Source organism: Eutrigla gurnardus, assembly GCF_963514095.1.
Source record: "Eutrigla gurnardus genome assembly, chromosome: 5".
NCBI lineage: Eukaryota > Metazoa > Chordata > Actinopteri > Perciformes > Triglidae > Eutrigla > Eutrigla gurnardus.
The window spans coordinates 24,759,493-24,778,193 of record NC_139919.1 but is presented as its reverse complement, the minus strand read 5'-3'; positions in this window follow the sequence as shown (position 1 = coordinate 24,778,193).

The following is an 18,701-nucleotide window of genomic DNA, read 5'->3' as shown; positions in this document are numbered from 1 at the left end:
AACTCATAAAATATAAAGAATATGAGAAAGATATAATATATGGACTCAATGTTTTGAGAAGACTGTTAACTGTATGTGATGCACATAAGCACATAATCCGAAATATCTATAATAAGACTTTTGATGATGTGTTTTCAGAGTAAAGTCTTAATGAATAGAAGCTGGAGTGAAAAATACATAGGCATGGTTTGATTAAATACACAACTCAAAATCCATCAACAGGAAATATTACGTGGCCCAACTTTTCCGGCGTTGCAATCCCTGCACAAAATTGTGTGAGAAACTCTCGATGTGTGTGTTTTTCTGTGTTGATGTGAAGCAGTGTGTAGACAGCGCATGTTTGAGTGCCCTAATAGATGGTTTGCTTTTATAACATCTGACATACTGAGACTGACAGCTTTTTCTGTGACCATGGAAACGGGAAATTAGCCCGTTCACATGCTACGGTAATCTGCAGGCTGACACTTAGACAGCGAAGAGCGTAACCGAGGAGATGAGAGGAGATGAGAGGAGAGGAAAACACAGAGATGAGAGATCACCTCAGCGAACACCTCGTGCTGACATTTCCGTGTGCACATCCCACTTTCCCCCTGGAAACATGTTTGTATCTTGACACTGTTAGAAATCACAGCTCCATTCCCAGATTGAGCGTTCACTGGAGTCTTCCAGAGGTCCGATGGCTCGACAAGAGAGATGTCTCCTCCAGATGTTGTATCTGCAGATTAGTAGTGTGCGGTTCGGCTCCCTCGATGGCTCGGGGAAGCAAGCTGTGTGCAGTAATTGAAGCTGCATCCCCCCCTTGGGGCTCTGCACTAATCGCTAATAAAGTCTACGTCCTCCCCCACCGCTGCCCCCGTCGACCCCCCCTGCTTGACCCCTGCCTGCCTTCTCTGTGTGTTCCCACAATGAAGGTCAGGATGACTGTAAACACTCCACCAGGCCTCACCAAAACAAATACAAACAATTTCACACCGTACACTGTAATTACATTACATAGATTCCTCATGCATTAAACATTTGCCCAGACACAGACATGCTATTTGTGCATGCGTCACTGCACACAGATGTGGCTGCACATATGAGGTCAGCCACACATTTCCCCGTCGAAGGGTTATTTTTTTTTTCTCTCTCTCACTCTCTCTCTCTCTCTCTCTCTCTCTCTCTCTCTCTTTCTCCCCACAGTTTTAATTTCACAGCTGAAGAGAGGAGACAACACTGTCTACTTGGCACAAAGCACATTGGTAAATGAACAAGATTTGTACTGAATAAAACATCTAGTGAGAATCCCTAATGCCCACAGCGCTGAGCTGAATGTAAGCTTGGGAAGTAAAAAAGAGGATCAAGAAAGGAATCTATTAGGAGTCGGTCTCATACCCTTTAAGACATCGTCACTGTGACCTCTGCCCTCGTGTGTTTTGAAAAGTGTAGTTTTTTCATAACATTTTTAAATCATGTTTAATATATATATTATTCATGGTTGTGACAGTAGTGAGATGACAGGAAATGAGGAGAGAGAGGAGGAAGAACAAAACAGGGCTTCAACATATTAGCCAAGTGTTAGCGTGCTAACATTTGTTAATTAGTAACATAAAATATATTGAATCTGGACCCGAATGGTGGACTACAGAGAGACCTAGACTTAGCTTGGATTTGAGTGATGAAAATGACTTGGACTTGAATGCTATGTGACTCATTTAGATGAAAGGATTTAGTCTATTATGATAAAAAAAACAAAAGACGGACAGACAAAGCCATCCATCCCTCGAACCAAAGTGTGTGTGGCTGAAGAAAAAGAAAAAGAAGCTTCATATCTTCAACAACCAGATTTAGATGAAACCATACATTATGTATCATATAGTGCCTGGTGCTGGGTTATTCCCTTGAAGAAGCACTGACACCTGGAAGCAAGGTTTTCAAAGTGAATCTGCTCCAAAAAAATGACCACGCTTTTTTTTTTAAATCACCCTTTCCTACCCATTTAAATACACTGTATCCTTTGATGAGGACGCGTATAACTCTCTCAAAGAACATCATTGTGAACGGCATCTTTGATCCTGTTGTGCAAAATGAACTTCGAAAAATGAGGAGGAATTCATCACGAAGCCTCTGGTGTGATGAGAAGAGATGGATTTCCCTCGGGGGGGCAAACCTCGAAGGAGAAGCAGGGATCTTATTTAATTTTCAACTCGGATATCCCGCTCGATTCCCCGGTAACAGAATCTTGAAATGAGTTTGCTCTCCCGGAGTCCTACTCTCTGTATATGATTGTACACTTGCAGGCCGGTGTTAAAGTGCAAATACGAGTTATTGCTCAGTGTGTTTCAATCAACCTGCTGAGCCCGTCGTGTCCTGGTCTCCATCAGACTTCCCTTCTCTGACAGAGATGACTGTAATTATATGCTCAGCGTTGCTTCTCTCCGATACCGAAATAGATTCATGATTCACCAGCCCACGCAGTGTCCACGCACGCACACACACACACACACACACACACACACACACACACACACACACACACACACACACACACACACACACACACAATCCTAGTAATCAACTCTGATGGAACACAATTAATATCCAATTCCACCAGCCTTTGTTTTTCGGCAGTGCATTTTAAAAAAAAGAAAAAGAAATGAGGAGCTCCGGGGGAAATTGACTTATAAAAACCAATATTTAGTGCGACGACATTGTCTGCTTGAGGTCAAGGATTAAGGACTAGAGATATTCAGGTTCTGACTTGTCTTTGTGAGGGAACGACACCGACTGGACGCAGGGTAAAATGAGTGTAATAATGCGATGTCTTTAATATGCCGGAGGCCTCGGGTGTTGGGCGACACAGAAGATTCCAATTTTAAGCTTTCCGGGTTCTCGATGACACACCAATGGATACCCGGCGATTCATTCCCTGCTGGTCTTCAATCAATATCAGAAGCAGCGGGGAAGGGAGAGATATCTTGGCTCCTCTCTGTTTCCCCTTTAAATCAGACTTACTATGCAGGGAAGGAAGACAACCGCTTCATCCTTTATCTTGCTGGAAAGACAAGCCCAAGGAATGCCTCGAGGCAAACTGCACTCTCCCACCTGGCTGCCTCGGTGATAAACTGTGCCTCGGTAGCCCGCTGTGGAGTTATGTGTGTGTGTGTGTCAGTATGTTTGGCCACTGTGGTTAGACATCGAGACCGGCTGAGGGTGAAGGATGAGGGTTTATGGTCTCGTCGATAAAGCAGGTGATTTGACCTCGAGGGTCCTCTGACAGATGTTGTCGATGCGTCACTTCATTTTTCCTCTAATGAGAGCGTTGTCATGCCTCCTGAGGAAAATTAATCAAAAAATGTGCATCGTAGTTGAAAATCTCGGAATTTTAACCTGCAGTATTTATTCCTGTTTGATAAGTGATGGGTAGCAAATGTTAGCATGTTAGCGTAGTCAATAAAAATTCATATTTAAGCTGAAAAATGAGATATTCTGCCAAAAACCAAGCACCATCCACTGACAGGAGCAAACACTGTCATTTTATAGCTAAACTGTACATTAAAATACCTCTTTTTGATATAAAATAGGCAAAGGTTGTTTGTAGTTTTTGTTTGATGAAATATGAGTTTTAAGCGCCATTAGCGTGGCTAGAGACTGTTAATCATGTTCAACCAGCACTTAGATGCAGACATTTTCATGATGCAAATTCAGCAAAGAACTAATGTACAACAGACTTTTATTATTGCGGCATTATGGGTTGAATTTTCAGGGTTTTAGTACCCAGAAGGGAAATATCATCGCCCACGCATGAATAGTTTGTCACAGAAAAAAAAACATGGATTCCCTATTCCACCATCATTTTAATAAGAAGACTTTGTCTCGTCTGAAGTTCAATGCTTTAGCACTTCTTCAATATATCTGTCTGCCTTTAAACCCACTTTTTACTTCTTTGTCCTCCTCCCTCCGCCTTTTGCCAGAGAGATGGATGGCCGCAGATCAGGACGGAGGCGGCTGCCTCGGACAGCCTGATAGCGAGCGTGAGTGAGCCATCACTCTTGTAATGAGGTGTTGGGACACAAACTCGGGTGAGTGGGTTGTGAGGAGGAGGAGGAGGAGGAGGAGAGGAGGGGTGGGGATCAGCGCAACAGAGGTCAGCTTGGAGGTCAGAACGGAGGGGTGTGACGGGACGAGGAAGAGCATAAACACTGGGGTATTAGCGGGAGGCAGAAATAGCTGCTACGGGGGGGGCTTGGTTAGAGATCGAGGTCAGGTTATGTGTGTGTTTCAAACATGGTGGGTGGGGGGGGGGGTGGGAAACGGTGAAGGCAGGGACAGGTGAGCAGTTAAGGGCGAAAGCGTTTGGTGTTATTGTGAGGATATGTCAGAGTCTTCAGGACCTGCTGCGAGGAGAAGGGTAATGAGAGCGATTCCAGTGTGGAGATGTTTGTTTAGGGGCACCAGGAAGCATCTAATTAATGCCATCCCAGAGGCCCTGGTGAGGCCTGACCTTCTGCTCAAAGCCCCAAGCTGCCTCACCCTGCCTGGGCCGCCGCGAGTGAGGTTTGAATTATTGATAAGACTGAGAGGAGAAGCAGGGGGAAAACTGTTCTCCATTGCATGTGCGTGTATGGTTTGCATGTGTGCAAGCGAATGAGCGCACAGGAAGTTAAACAATCTATAAAAAGGACGGGCGTTTCTCGGGCCGACGGGGAGAGCAGCATCCTGAATAACATTCTCGAGAGCAGGGTTGAAGGTGATGGGAGCAGCGGATGGAGATGGAGGAGAGCAACAGGAGCATGATGAGTGAGGTTGGAAGGACATCCATCTTAGATGGAAGCAGGAAATGATAGGAATATACAGAGAGAGAGAGAGGGGAAAAAATAGGCACAATTTGTCAAAACATTTGTGAAATGCATGGCGAGTGGAAAGGAGGACGTTGGGAGTGCTGTGACTCCTAAATCAGGCTGCTGCTTTCCCCAAATGCGCTGCTGTTGTTTCGCCACAGCTGGAGTTCGCTCCCGGGAAACAGATGGAGGTAATAAAGCCTGGAGCTGGGTGGACGCAGAGATCCCACCGGGCTGTCTGTCTGCGAGCAGGCACACTCCATCCCGGCCCTGACACACATAGAGCTGCTGCCGACGAGAGAGGAGGGTACGAATGGCTGGCGGGCAAGTCGACCGGCGGAGCTGGGATTCAATCTGGGGGAAACGGGCCGTGTTTAAACACGGCAAACGGTCTCTGGGAGCTAAACAAGGCCTGGGTCTTAAATTTCACCCGTGAAGTCACAGAGAACAGGAGGCTGGAAACGTGGCACAGAGCGGGTTTTAAGTTGCATATTAAGAAATCAATACACAGCACATGATGAATGTTGACATGTTATGGATATTTTGATTTTATGGGAAATACAGGTGGACTAGTGCAATGTGGGACACCTAAGCTCCAATGTATTTTTCTCTTCCTCTGCAACTTTAAATTGAACATATTTGACTGTTATATATAGAATATATCCTGGGCTGGGTCACGGGGCAGCTTAGTAGGGGATTCCAGATGCCCCTCTCCCCAGCAACTCTTTCCTGGTAGTGTTCCCAGAGGTGGATGTGCCCGGAAAACCTCTGAGGGGAGACATCCAGGAGGATCCTGATCAGATCACCCGGACCTCCCCTTTAATACGAAGGCTAATTCTTTGCATCACTACCCAAACACCGGTGTAATAACAACATGAATTATGGCCCCGTTCCATTTAGGTGGTGGTTTAGGCTCAAGTGAAACGACACCAGTACTCCATATTCCCACAGTTCTCCCTGCTCATGAACGCCATTCAGTTTGAATAGAAAATGATTTACCATTCTGGATTGTTTCATTTAATTGTGGGATGCAAAATGGTAGTATATCTTGTAATATCACATGACAGCCATTCATTTCTTTTTATCTTCTTTATCTTGGACTTGGACTAAAAGACACTTTCCCCCATAGTTCCCAGGAGGATGTGTGTGCCATTCATCTTTCTTCTTCTTTAATTAGGGAAGATCTTAAGGATTTCATCACGGCATAATGTTATAATGAGCTAATGTTTGGGATTCATATGGATAAATGGTACACAAGTCGGAAAAATGTGTCCCACGTTACCCTAATTCACCCCACTTATTGGCTTTCTAGATGAAAAGAATAATTAATTAATGACATCTCCACTGAGTCCAAGACGTTTCTCCTCCCGGTCAGGAAACAGTCTGGCACATAACGCCCTGTAAAATGGTGAATTGTCATTTTTTACATCCAGTCTTTGTGTTCAACAAATCACACTTCCTTTTAAAGGTGCATTCAGCAGGTTTTGTCGCCTTCATGCTAAGCTAACCTGCTGCCGGCCTGTCGCTTCATGCAGTATTTAACATACATACATACCTTTTGACCGCTGTCTCGACAAGAATCAGCTTATTTCCCCAAAATATCTTTAATTCATTAAATCAAAGCCTCTATTTCACACATTAAATTAAAATGGTCTCGACAAGTCAGATGCAACAACAATTTGAAAGTAGTAAACAACGCTGTCACTGCCTGAGTTACCTTGAAATTCATGAGCTCTCTCCAGACTACAAACCTCAACACTCCTGCATAAATTTGAAAGACTAATTAGCTTTCGGTGATAAGCTCCCGCTCGTGCTTTTTATTCCCTTCCTTTTTTAATCCCAACCCACCCCAACACCTACGCTCTTCCTCGGCTAAGTCATTAACGGCAAACCCCCTGTTGGGAACCGATGCTACCTGCGTCGAACAAAAACAAATACCGGCTTGTTTCATGCATCAGCCGCCGGAGCCCCTGGGATCGGGTATGAAGTCAGGAGACGGCTGCTCCCACTAATGTATTTTTAATCACTTGTGTACAGTTTTCATTCTCCCGTCCAGACAGGAGACAGATGCATTCGGTCCTTCTGTCACCTATTATCTAACGTTTTTTTAATAAAAGTATTTTGGGACATGTTTTAGTCAGGAAATAAGCCGTGCTGCCCTTTTTTTTTCTGCCTCCCCTCTGGTCTGTATAAACATTGTATGCAAAAAAAAGTGGAGGAATGCATGTTGCTGCCAAAGTGCTGTAAAAAGAAAAAAGAGAAAAAAAGGAAACCTGCTCCCTTGGAGTCGTCGAGCGTGGCCTCGGGAGGGAGAAAAGGGAAGGACAGTTGTCAGCTGTTCAGTCTACATGCATCTACTGAACAAAGAAACATTAACTTGGTTTGAAGGGAGAAACTCTGAGAGATGAGGAGCGATCAGAATTCATTAGTATTACATGCCACAAACTCCCTGCACACACACACACACACACACACACACACACACACACACACACACACACACACACACACACACACACGGTGCCGCTGTCTTTCTTTTAATTCAATAAACAGAGCCCTGTGTTTACATATAGAAGCTTTTACTCCGTCCAAAGCAATTCTCTTCTATCTCAGACAACTTCTGGCCTAATACTGTTTGGCAACGCAGAGGCGATTCCACTATATAATAATATGTAAACGCTCACAAGCACGACGCCCTGACATCCTGTTTTTCGCTTACAAGTGCTAATGTGCTTTGATTCAAGGTGCACCCTGCAGCTTGTGGTAAAAGACAGAAAGAAAGAGACACAGATGTGCTACGAGGCACAGCAGAGAAGCGCGTAAAGGAAATAATGTGTGATGAATGAGATAACGTTTTTTTTTTTTTTGTGCAGAAGCAGCAGCCAGATGTGACAGTCTGCATTTTGTCTTCCCTGACAGAACGAGTGATGGCTGCTTTGATCCAGCGCTCGATCTGACATATTCCCAGTTTCCTACATCTGAGCACTCAAAACATCCCCCCGTTGGCATCCGAAAAGGGCCTCCAAAGCGTGCCGGTGTTGGTGGGAGAGCTTGGAACAGCCACCTGTCACGGGGTTTGGATGTGATGCGATGAGATTACAAATTGTTCCATTCACTCCCATCGTCTCCGGGATGGCCGCCGTTATTCTAGTTTTTCCCTTCAGTGCGGCGTCTTCACATCACACACACACACACTGCGTTTTGCTAACACACCCCACCTGCGGCAAAGTAAATGTTATCATTGTGGAAAATGGGTCGCTGTCAAGCGGAAATCCACAGTTAAACAGTGAAAGGGCCCTCTGAGTCTCTGTAAACAGTGGGCAGGTGCTTCGGCACTGTGGTTAGATCTGAGAGCCGCTTCCCACCTTCTGTTTGTCTCCAGCTTGACAGGATGTATAAACCCAGTGAGTAAAAGCAAGAATTACTCCACATTTTACAGCAAAGTCTGCTCGTAGAGTGACACGCCAGCCTCGCAACACATCTCTAATCCTCAAAAAAAAAGCTTAAAAGCATATCCTCAACTAGGTTATTTGCTCAACCCGTGTTTGAAACAGTTAAAGCCACGTTTGAAACAGATGTAATGTATTTTCAACAGATTAAAGCAATAATATAATGTGAATCTCATAATAAACATGCCGTATAGTAAGTTCATTATTAGCCTCGGAGACAGCAGCTGCAGAAAACAGATTCGGGGGTTTATTACTTTCCACTCTGGTGCTTTCTATCGCATCGCATGAACTTCATCAACATGGAGGAGAAGTTATTGAAGTGCTTAAACATCTACAAAGTTATGTGTCTCTATGATATGACCGAAAGAAGCAGAACAGCTACTAAATGTACTAATGAGTACTTTAAACGTTTAATGTTGCTGTAAATCTTGAACGCAGCACATTGTGGTGTTGCTACTTTTACTTAAAAGCCGAATGCTTCTTCCATCACTTGCATCTATTTTGTGACACGGTTCATCTGCGGGATGATGTTGCCGCACCATTAATCCGCTGAATCTCATCCTTGAATCTATTTCTTTCCCCCATGAAGTAACATTCTGCTCGTGTAGATGCACTTAATCATAACGACACCATTTTCACTTTAACGGCAGCCGAAATTCTCATTTTATGTCCGAAACATTGCAGAGTTAAAGGAGTTTTGACACTAAAAGTCTCCTGTAATAGCTCTCGTATTAATTTTCCTGTGTACATGTGATACTGTGAGACTGAGTCATACAACCTGTGGGCATCTTAAGTCCCTCTTATCGGCAGCATCTGCCTTATAAAGAACAAAATTGGGCTGCTGATGCATGCACAGCTGATCCCTCACCCTTGGGGCTTGAACCAAAGGAAATGTTGCAATAGTGAGCCGCGGCTTTAGTCTGGGTACTGTTTATCCACCAATCTGTTTGGATTACCCGAATAGCACAGAGGATATTGTTCAGACACGGTTCTCTGTTGTGTAGAACAGAGCTCAGAATAAGATGCGTCTGTCTGCGTGCTCAGCCCATCTCAGCCACACAAAGGAGGGCAGGAGGCCACATGGAGCCGATAATCCCACCACACAACAGCAGCGGGGAGAGTTTCACCATGTCGTCATCGCTGTCTGAGTGAATGCAAGTCATCAGATGGGATCTTGAAATCAAATGTTGGCATCTGAAAGGGATTTTAAGAAATAATAAAACTAAAATGTGCACAAACAAACAATTTTCTTTGGATAAAATAATGGAAAATCAGTCAAAACAACTATTATCTAAAAAAGATTCAAAGCATAATTGTATCCACATTGTGACTGAAAGCAGATGCTTAGTGATATCGTTTGAATGACAAATGACAAGAAAGAAAGATACAATTCTCCTGGTTGAATTAGCAATTCTGCACAATTTGGTAGTTTTTCCAAATTAAGAATGAATATTTACTAAATAGATTCAAGCAATGCAACATTTTTGCCAAAGTTCAATTTTACAAAAAAAAACATGACCAAATTTTATATTTCTAATCATTTAATGTGATTTGAAAAAGTGGGCCTAGAATGATACAAAATATTATATTATATAAAGATTTATATATATAAAAAAAGCATTTTAGGGGAATATACTTAGGCTAATTTACAGCTAATAATAGGCTAATATACAGTATGTGTATAATAAAGAGACACTCCTACTGCTTTACAGTATAAATACATCGTAGTAATGAGTGTAGATGTAAGATTCAGCATCATCACACATATGATGACACACTTCACACTTTCACAGATTATAGGGCCACACACACACACACACACACACACACACACACACACACACACACACACACACACAACCCCCCAGATACCAGTTATAATAAAGTCTAATCATCTGAAACACAGTCAGTGCCACAGTGTGTCAAAGCTTTGTAATATTGTCACTCTAATAGACTTTTTTGTTTTACCATCACAAGTTCATGAACGACCCCGTTGAGAGGAAGCGTCTCCTTCCCACCCTCCTCTCTCTCTCTCTCTCTCTCTCTCCCCTGCAGCCTAACAGACAAGCAAACACATCTTTTCCTGTTTCCTCCTCCTCTGCTCTTTCCTGTTGAACACTACTCCACGTCTGTGTGTTTGTCCAGAATGTCTGGATGTTTGATGTTACATTTTGGGGGGACTTGGCAGGTGTTGCCGGGAGATAGAAACAGGTGGGATTGCTATTGATTTTCTCCATGAGCTGGTGCATGTGCAGAAAAGATTTAGGGAAGAGAGTGATAAAGGCAGAACGGCCAGATGTGTTCATCGCAGCTCACTGGAGCAGAAGCTCTCATCCTGTAGTTCATCGCTTTCTCTGAGGCTCTAACCTCCAAGGCCAGCCGACCAGACAGAGGCCATCCTCTTCTCACTAATTCTCTCCATCGCATGAAGACTTTTTGTTGGATGTCAGGCCACTTGTGCTCTGCAGTGGCTGAATACTGAACAGTTTTCCTCACTCTTATTTGCAAGGATTTAGACGCTGGATATAAGGTGCCAAAACACACTCACAGAATTGTATATTTGATTGTTGGAAACCTGACATCCGCTTCCCCAAGATGCTTTACGACTGTTGGCAGCTTGTGTTAGTGGGTCTGTGGATTTGCTGGTGGGAGATAGAAAACATGTAAACGTCTCCATTCGCGCTGCTTATGTGTTAATTGCTGGCTTAAATAGTCTTGATGAAGTATTGCCTGTTCAAAGTCTATCTCTCAGCAGCCTCTCCACTGGGGTATAGAGAGTAAGCAGCCGTGGTTAGCGTGTACAGTATATATATTCAGCGTTGCTGGCAGTGCAGCGCGGTGATGAATGGTTGTAATTTGCACGGCCTGCAGAGGAGGCGATCCCGCGGACTATTAAAGACAGCAGCCCTGCATTGATTACCATAGCAGGTAATTGCTCGGCGAAGATAAAATCAGCGCTAATCCGAGGATGTTGTCAGGTTTCCAAACAAGAAAAAACTTTTGATCATCCCGGCGGGTATGTAAAAGCATGGCCACGCCAAAAGAGATAAGCTGAAGTGAACCAAATCAATTCATGCAGTGGGTTAATTGCTTTTCTGTGCATGTCTAGCACATTTTAAAGAGTGAAGGGAGGCAGGGGGGGGGGGTGTTGTTTTTGTATTGATTCACCGCACAGGGAAGATTTTAATTTCCCCAAACCTCTCTAGCAATGCCAACAGGATGAGGTTATAAAATCCAATTATCTTGGCATGCCCGAAAACTCAACTAAAGCCACAGGAGAATCATGATATTGAAATGACTGACATGATTGAATGGGCCTTTTGAAATTTTGAATGACTCAAGATAAGGATCAATAGATCAAGGTCGCGTTTGTGGAGATAATGAGCAGGTTCAGGAGGGCGTCTGTCCTCTGTAGGAATACGTGGAAAAGCCCGGAAAGATGCTGTCGTGTTGCGATTTTAAGCATGATGCTCACACTGGAAGGACAAATTGAAAAATGATTAAAATTGCAAGCGTGCATAATAAAACCGTTGTGCTTTTTTTGGTGTGATGTGAGTGTAGTGGTGATGGACACTATTTTCCTACAATGCAATGTAAAATAGATTAGTGTAGAGAGGAGCTGCTCAAGGCTGGAGAAAGTGAAATTACATTGGACAGTGATTGCTCAGATGTCAGCTTTCTATTTTTTTTCTGATACTGTACATCTGTATAAGAAAGGCTGAATTTGCAAGTATTTTCCTATTCAGCAACAAATAAAACAAGTATTTTAAAACATTTTCTGGAAAAAGTTTCGGCATCACAGTTTCACTGAGTGAATAAAGTAAAGAGAACAGATCAAATAAATTAAACTCTCCATTCGCTGTCAATACTTTGCTCTTTAATTCTTTGTTTCCTGTCGATTCCATTGGACAGATTAGGGAGCTCCATGGGCGATAACCTAAAAATTTAAATAAACAATCCAAAAAACAAATGACACACTTGAAACTTGGAGTTTTTGCCCCCTGGAGTGTGGCCTGGGGTGATTGTGACAAAAAAACAACCAGTTTGCTTTTGACCAAAATCTTTTGACCAAGTGTTGAATCTGAACAGCTAAATCCACACAATGCATTCCTATTCATAGTCGTATAACAATACAAAAGCTGTAAATGTAGTCCTGAGAATATGTGGTGGGTAACAGGCAGGAATTAGCATTTCGCTCTTTCAGCTCTCCATTAATCCATTAATTCTGCCTTCCATTAATTGGTTGCATTCGGCTGCTCCAGTGCGACAGACTGATTAAATCTCAATAACTCCCAACGTGTTCCGTTAGTGGTGTTTTTTTTAATTGAATTCTGTCTCTACATTGTAATAGCCTTGGCTGCAGGGGAGAGCGCTCCCTCTGCTCACCTTGATGTGTTGGAGACAGAGACACACGGCCACGGGCCATAATAGAGACTTCACAAAAAAACTCAGAGAGAGAACAATGCAGCGGTGCGATGATCACTTCAAAGCCGTCAGAGGGCCTATACATAATGGATGACACAAGAGCAGTTCGCTCTGAAGTGCATTGTTCTTCCCTCCCAATTAATTTAGAGGTAATTATTCCTTAGGCACCTTAATAAGATGAGAGCCCCCCTTAGAGAGGCTGCTGCTGCTGCTGCTGCTGGATTTAGAAGAGACATTCACAAGCAAAACTGTGATCACATGCCAGTCACTGTGACGTGCTCTGCAACACGGGTAGGCTCACTCTTTTGACTACAAAGTGACACAGAAATATCTGGCAATTCTTACAGGAAAAGCTACAATTTTGGGGAACCGCTCAATAGATTTTTTCAAAGGAGAGGTTGAGATGTCTTTACTATGAGTCAAGGAAGCTTAAGTTATTATATTATAGCCATATTGTCAGTTGCTGTTTGTAAACACTGCATTTATAATTCATCCCTACTCAACTGCTCAGCCAGCGAATGAGAGAGGGGGAAGGAGAGAGAGCAAAGCGGTGGTCAAGCAGAGTGAATGAAGAGAGAGAGAGAGAGAGAGAGAGAGAGAGAGAGAGAGAGAGAGAGAGAGAGAGAGAGAGAGAGAGAGAGAGAGAGAGAGAGAAAACAAAGCCACAAATCAAAAGACTAAAACTGTGTTATTTTGTTTCATAGCGGTTATGTTCTAAATCACACAAACCTGCGGGGAAGGTGTTGAATGAATGCAGCCTCCGGGTATATTTCATCCTGCTGCGGCCTGTCTGCTCTCTCTGATTGTTATATATTATCATCCTATTATTTATATGAATAGTTTGTTAAAACACGCCCACAAAGTGCTGAGTAATTATGCGAGTGAGACACGTTTTTAAGGCGTGAACTTTGTGGTGTCGTGTGTGACTAGCATTAAGCCAGCGAGTGAGCAGCATCCCGAATACAGCCCATTTAGATGCAGGGAGGAAGGACGCCGGTGATGTTCCTGGTTTATTTAGGAAGCGCGGGGGGGGACTCGGATGGGCTCCGTTGTTACTGCAGCGTGTTTGTTTCTCAGGAGTCTCACACACACACACACACACACACACACAGCATGGAGGGACTGATGATGATGTACGGCCTTGGTGTGTTGAGGAGCCTCCTCAGCAGTACACAATGCCAGGAGAGCAGAGTGACTCAGGCTGACACAGCGGGAGTGTCGGGCCAAGGAACGTAGTGTCGGCCCCCCGAGTGCACCACAGCAGTGCCGCTCTGCAGCTTTTGGAGCCCAGTATGCGAAGACTCCCTGGCCGCATTGTTAATGGTAATGTTTAATGTTGTCTGTCTGCAGCCCGTGTCCCCGACTGCTGATCATTTGCAATTTTTTTATTTTATTATCCTCCTCATATCTCTAGGAGTCTAATAATATTTTCATGCTGTGCTAAATGATTCAAAAAGAGCATTTGGTCCGGCAGAACTTCCTGGTGAAACAATAATTCACTAAACTCCCCAGAGACATCAGGTAATGAAAGCTGCATCAGTCCCTGTAGTGCACAGATCTCCAGAGCCTCTGACATTTCGATGGGAATTCTTTTAATATAGGTTCAATAATGTCAGTGTTGCACACGGGGATTTTCAGACAATAAGGTCAGTATCCAACGAGACTACAGCAGACAATGTTCTCTATCTTTTTCAGTTGTTTTTCTACAAAATATAGGCCAAGCTGGTCAAGGCCACATGAAGAATTCATGAATTCAGCTTTTGGGGAGACTCAGTGTTCACAATAGCAATTTACATGTACAGTATTTCCATATTTTAATGGTTTTCCCTTTTATTTTTATGATCGAGAAACATTTGATAGAATAGGAATGAGCGGTTAATGAAGATTTGAGTGGGACGCTACAGTACACATGCAGGTGACATCACAGTGTTTGATGTGATTTGCAGATGGAATTTGTTGGCAAAGATAAGAAGGAAACGCTCGTCACATGAAGTCGGTTTGATGAAGCAAATTAAACTCATGATGAGAATTTCAACAAACTCATTAAAATTAATATAATCTTCTTTTTTTTTTTAAATGTTCCTTTTCCCTCAAGTTAGCGTTGTGCATTTCTTTTTGGAGGCTTATTACTTGCATAGGAAATGCTCACCATGCACTTGGGAACAGGATTATTTGTGTTGTTGCTGAATGACAGATAAGACTGTCGCTAACGAGGGACCTGCAGGTTTCCGTTTAATGGTCTTAAAAACGCCATTAAAGGTGAAGTCATGTCAAATAGGATTACAGGCTAATTGGCGTTTAAAAGGCAGTTTTCTCTCTGCATGTCAATAGTCTTTTCCCCTCCTAGGAGTGTGTGCTATCGAGGTATTTTAAGCACAATTAACCACTTTGTGGTCAAGTGGTCAAGCCCAAGTTTCCTATCTGATCCTGCAGTCAAGAACCATAACACACTTGGGCCAGTATAGTATTGTGCATCTTGTTTTTTGTCTAAAAATGCATCATCTACAGTACACCATCATCATCAGCAGAATTCCTGCAACTCACAACAACATCAGTGAGGTCTGTCTTCTGTCTCCTGCATACTGGCTATTTTTTAACACTGCTTAGAATTCACCTCAAAAAAGACTTCAAGAAGCGCACCAGTAGCAGGATGTCGTGCCTCACAGTGAAGTGATATCTCTACAGCCCAGCGTGGTTCCACTGAATTACCACCCCCGAGTTCATAAAACACACAACGACGGGACCGGTCGGAGGACGGCACAAGCCAGACGTGTCTGACGCCGTGGATGAAACTCACATCAGGCTTCCTTCTCCCTCCCCACGTTGACAGCAGATGGCCTGCAGGGGAACGTGTCAGCAGGGGCACCCGTTGCTCTGAATAAAAATGCAGCTATCTGCGAGAGGCATGGGAATAATATGAAACACAGTGCAGTATTCGGCAGTAATCACACTTGAGCCGACTGCAAAAATTCAATCAAAGCTACGAGGTGCTGTGTGGACCATTAGCCCTCATAACTATACTCTTCTGCAGGATGATAGTTGTTTCTGGAATTGTTCCATTATGATTTGCATGGAGAGCAAGAGAGGCCGTTTCAATCACACAGCAAATCTCAACGAGGCAACGAGTGCCTCGCATGCAGACAGGCCATGTCATATTTTCCACACAGAGAAGTAGCGGGCCAGGCACTTGGCTCAGGGATCAGACCATCGGGCCATCTGCCGCGCCAACCCACGTATTCACCCTTTTTAATGCGATGCTTGGTAATCAAGTCATCCGACGTCTCCATTTACTCCATGCAACTGCTCATCTCCACATGCCTGCTTGCCTGCCATTATGGCACGATACCCATGATGCTGCTGCATATCCTCTTACATACCATTAATCACGTTCCGGGGTTGACAAGGATCACAGACAGCAGAGATGAAAACCTCTCCACGCTCACTTAACACATGGGCGGGTGGGTGGGGGGGGATTCATGCAAAGGATTTAAAAGCAAGTAAAGTGACCCCGATGGAAAAATGGATGTGTGTATACATGTGCGTGCGTGTGTGTGTGTGTGTGTGTGTGTGTGTGTGTGTGTGTGTGTGTGTGTGTGTGTGTGTGTGCTTGAGGGGCTCTGAAAGCTTTCACTCTGAATCTATGGAACTGCATGATTTTAAATCAGTGAGGGAGAGAGAGAGAGAGAGAGAGAGAGAGAGAGAGGGGGGAGAGAGAGAATGGGAAAGGAGTGTATGCAGAGAGAAAGGGTGCAGAATTAGGAGATTAAAGTAGCTGCAGGATTAGGCCCCAGGTTTTAATGATGGAAATGGAAAAGCTGTGAACAGAGTCTGACACATTCTCTCTGGCCCTCCTCTCCTCCTCTCCTCCTCTCCTCCTCTCCTCCTCTCCTCCTCCTCTCTCCAGAGCATGTGTCTCCTGCTGATTGCATGGACGGCCTCCGGGGAGAGCCGGCGCTGCTCGCCATTAAACAGCACAGGATTGTTTAAAGAACATTTATGTGCAAGCACATGTTTCCCTAAAGCGACCAACGCGCTCTGGTTGAATATGTTGATTGAACATTTTCAATGTCCATATTGCATTTTCATGTTTGTGACCACACACACACACACACACACACACGGTCAGACATTTCCTGTCTGCATTCACAGGCATAAAGCGATTAAAGTAATAGTAAAGCACTTACATAATATAGAGTAATCAAACGTTTCGCCGTCTGGAAGGATGTGTGATCACTTACTGCAAACATCCTATTAATGCAACAGAATGAGAATGGAATTGTTCTATCTCATAAAGTGTTTGATAACATTGTGAACACAGAACTGAAGTATTGCATTGATCGGTTGTAAAGAATGTAAAAAATAAAAAGAATGAGTGGATGTAAATGTACTTTTTGGTCATTTTGAATCTTTCCCCCCATTTTGTTCTATTAATAAAAGTTGAGTAGTGAATCACCAGAAAGAATAACTATAATAACACAGTTTGGTCCCACCAAACAACTTGAGAAGACTGCAAGCTGCTCCATTTTAACACCAGTGTGAACCTGTGAGTATGTTGGACCGCTCGGCCGTCTGCTCTGAACTCCCATTTCAGGCGTAATAATTAGCCTTCACTTCTCTTATCTCTCCTAAAGCCGCGTTCCTTATACGTACCACTCCCATACAAAGTTTATCTTTAAACGCGAAACTCTTCCTGACTGCCGAAATACCCCTCTCACCGCAGGACTGTATATTACAACGATAGCTTTCAGCTGAGCTTTAATTGTCAGGAGGGCCGACATTGCCGAAGATAACTCCTGCCCCGGAGAAATGAGATGCTAATGTATTGCTGGCCATTTGAAATAAATCTGCAAGGTGCTCCTTCATGCAAATGCGAAGGCGCCCCTGTGTGTCAGCAAAAAGGCAAATTACGGACATTTTTGAGGAGACCGCGCCCATAATGTCCTTCGACAGGTTTCCTTTGACATTCTGTTCTTGGTGAGGGCTACTGTGGTCAATAAGGCATTACCCGGAAACAAAGGAGGGGTTGCACTGTCAAGCCCTCCCCACATTGATGTATTTAATTCGATGCCATTTGAATGGATGATACCGAAAACGATTCAGTCAAAGTCTTGGCCTTGGCTCCAACTCTGTCGTTCACAGGAGAAGGGCTGGATTTAGATTCCATCGACTGTGCCCCCCGGGTGCACATCCAGTGGAAACTTTAGGAAGCTACTTAAAAGACAGATCCTGTGGTTAGCTGTACCTCTGTCCAGTGATGATCACCACAGCTACAATTCATTAGTTTGATCTCTCGTGCTTAAATATTCTGTCAAAGAATGTTTTCTTCTATCCACTCTGTTCCCACTAGACTGCTTTACCTCTTCATTTCAAAGCAAATGTATTCCCTTTGTTGAATGGCATATTCGAAGTTCAGATATCAAATTCTCATAGTGCATCCGTAATAAGTCTAAAGGCCAGCTTCAGAGGGTTGTACTGGGGAGAAAAAAGACAAAGGGTGAAAGAGAATTGAGAAGTGAAGCGGATCATATGGAGAGGCCCGGATGCAAATCAAGGCCTGCATGGTTTTGGACAGGGATGTCTGTTTTGTCTAACAGGACTCGTCGGCAGCCTGTGCAGCTTCTGCCACAGTAAACAGGAATGTTAAGTTTGGGAAGACTTGTTGTTTCTATCCTTGTGCATGCATCCTGACTCAGGCGCCCTCTGAAGACGGAGCCCGGGAGCCCGGCCAGCGAGCTGTCGCCGTCCAAGCCAAGGCTGCGAGGAGAAATTAGAGAAAAGGAGCTGATGAGGCAATACTCCTCCTAATGTGCTGCGATGAAGATTCGTCTCAGCCATCGGCAGCCAGTTGGAGACGGACCGAGTGTCAATGACGGCGTGACATGTTTTCCTGCAAAGACTGACTGGATGTTATAAATTGTCACTATTGCGTAGTTTGTGAGAGGAATAGCCTGCTGGTCTTTAGAGACGCTTTAGGATTGTGACAAACCCTAATCTGTTGTTAATCCTC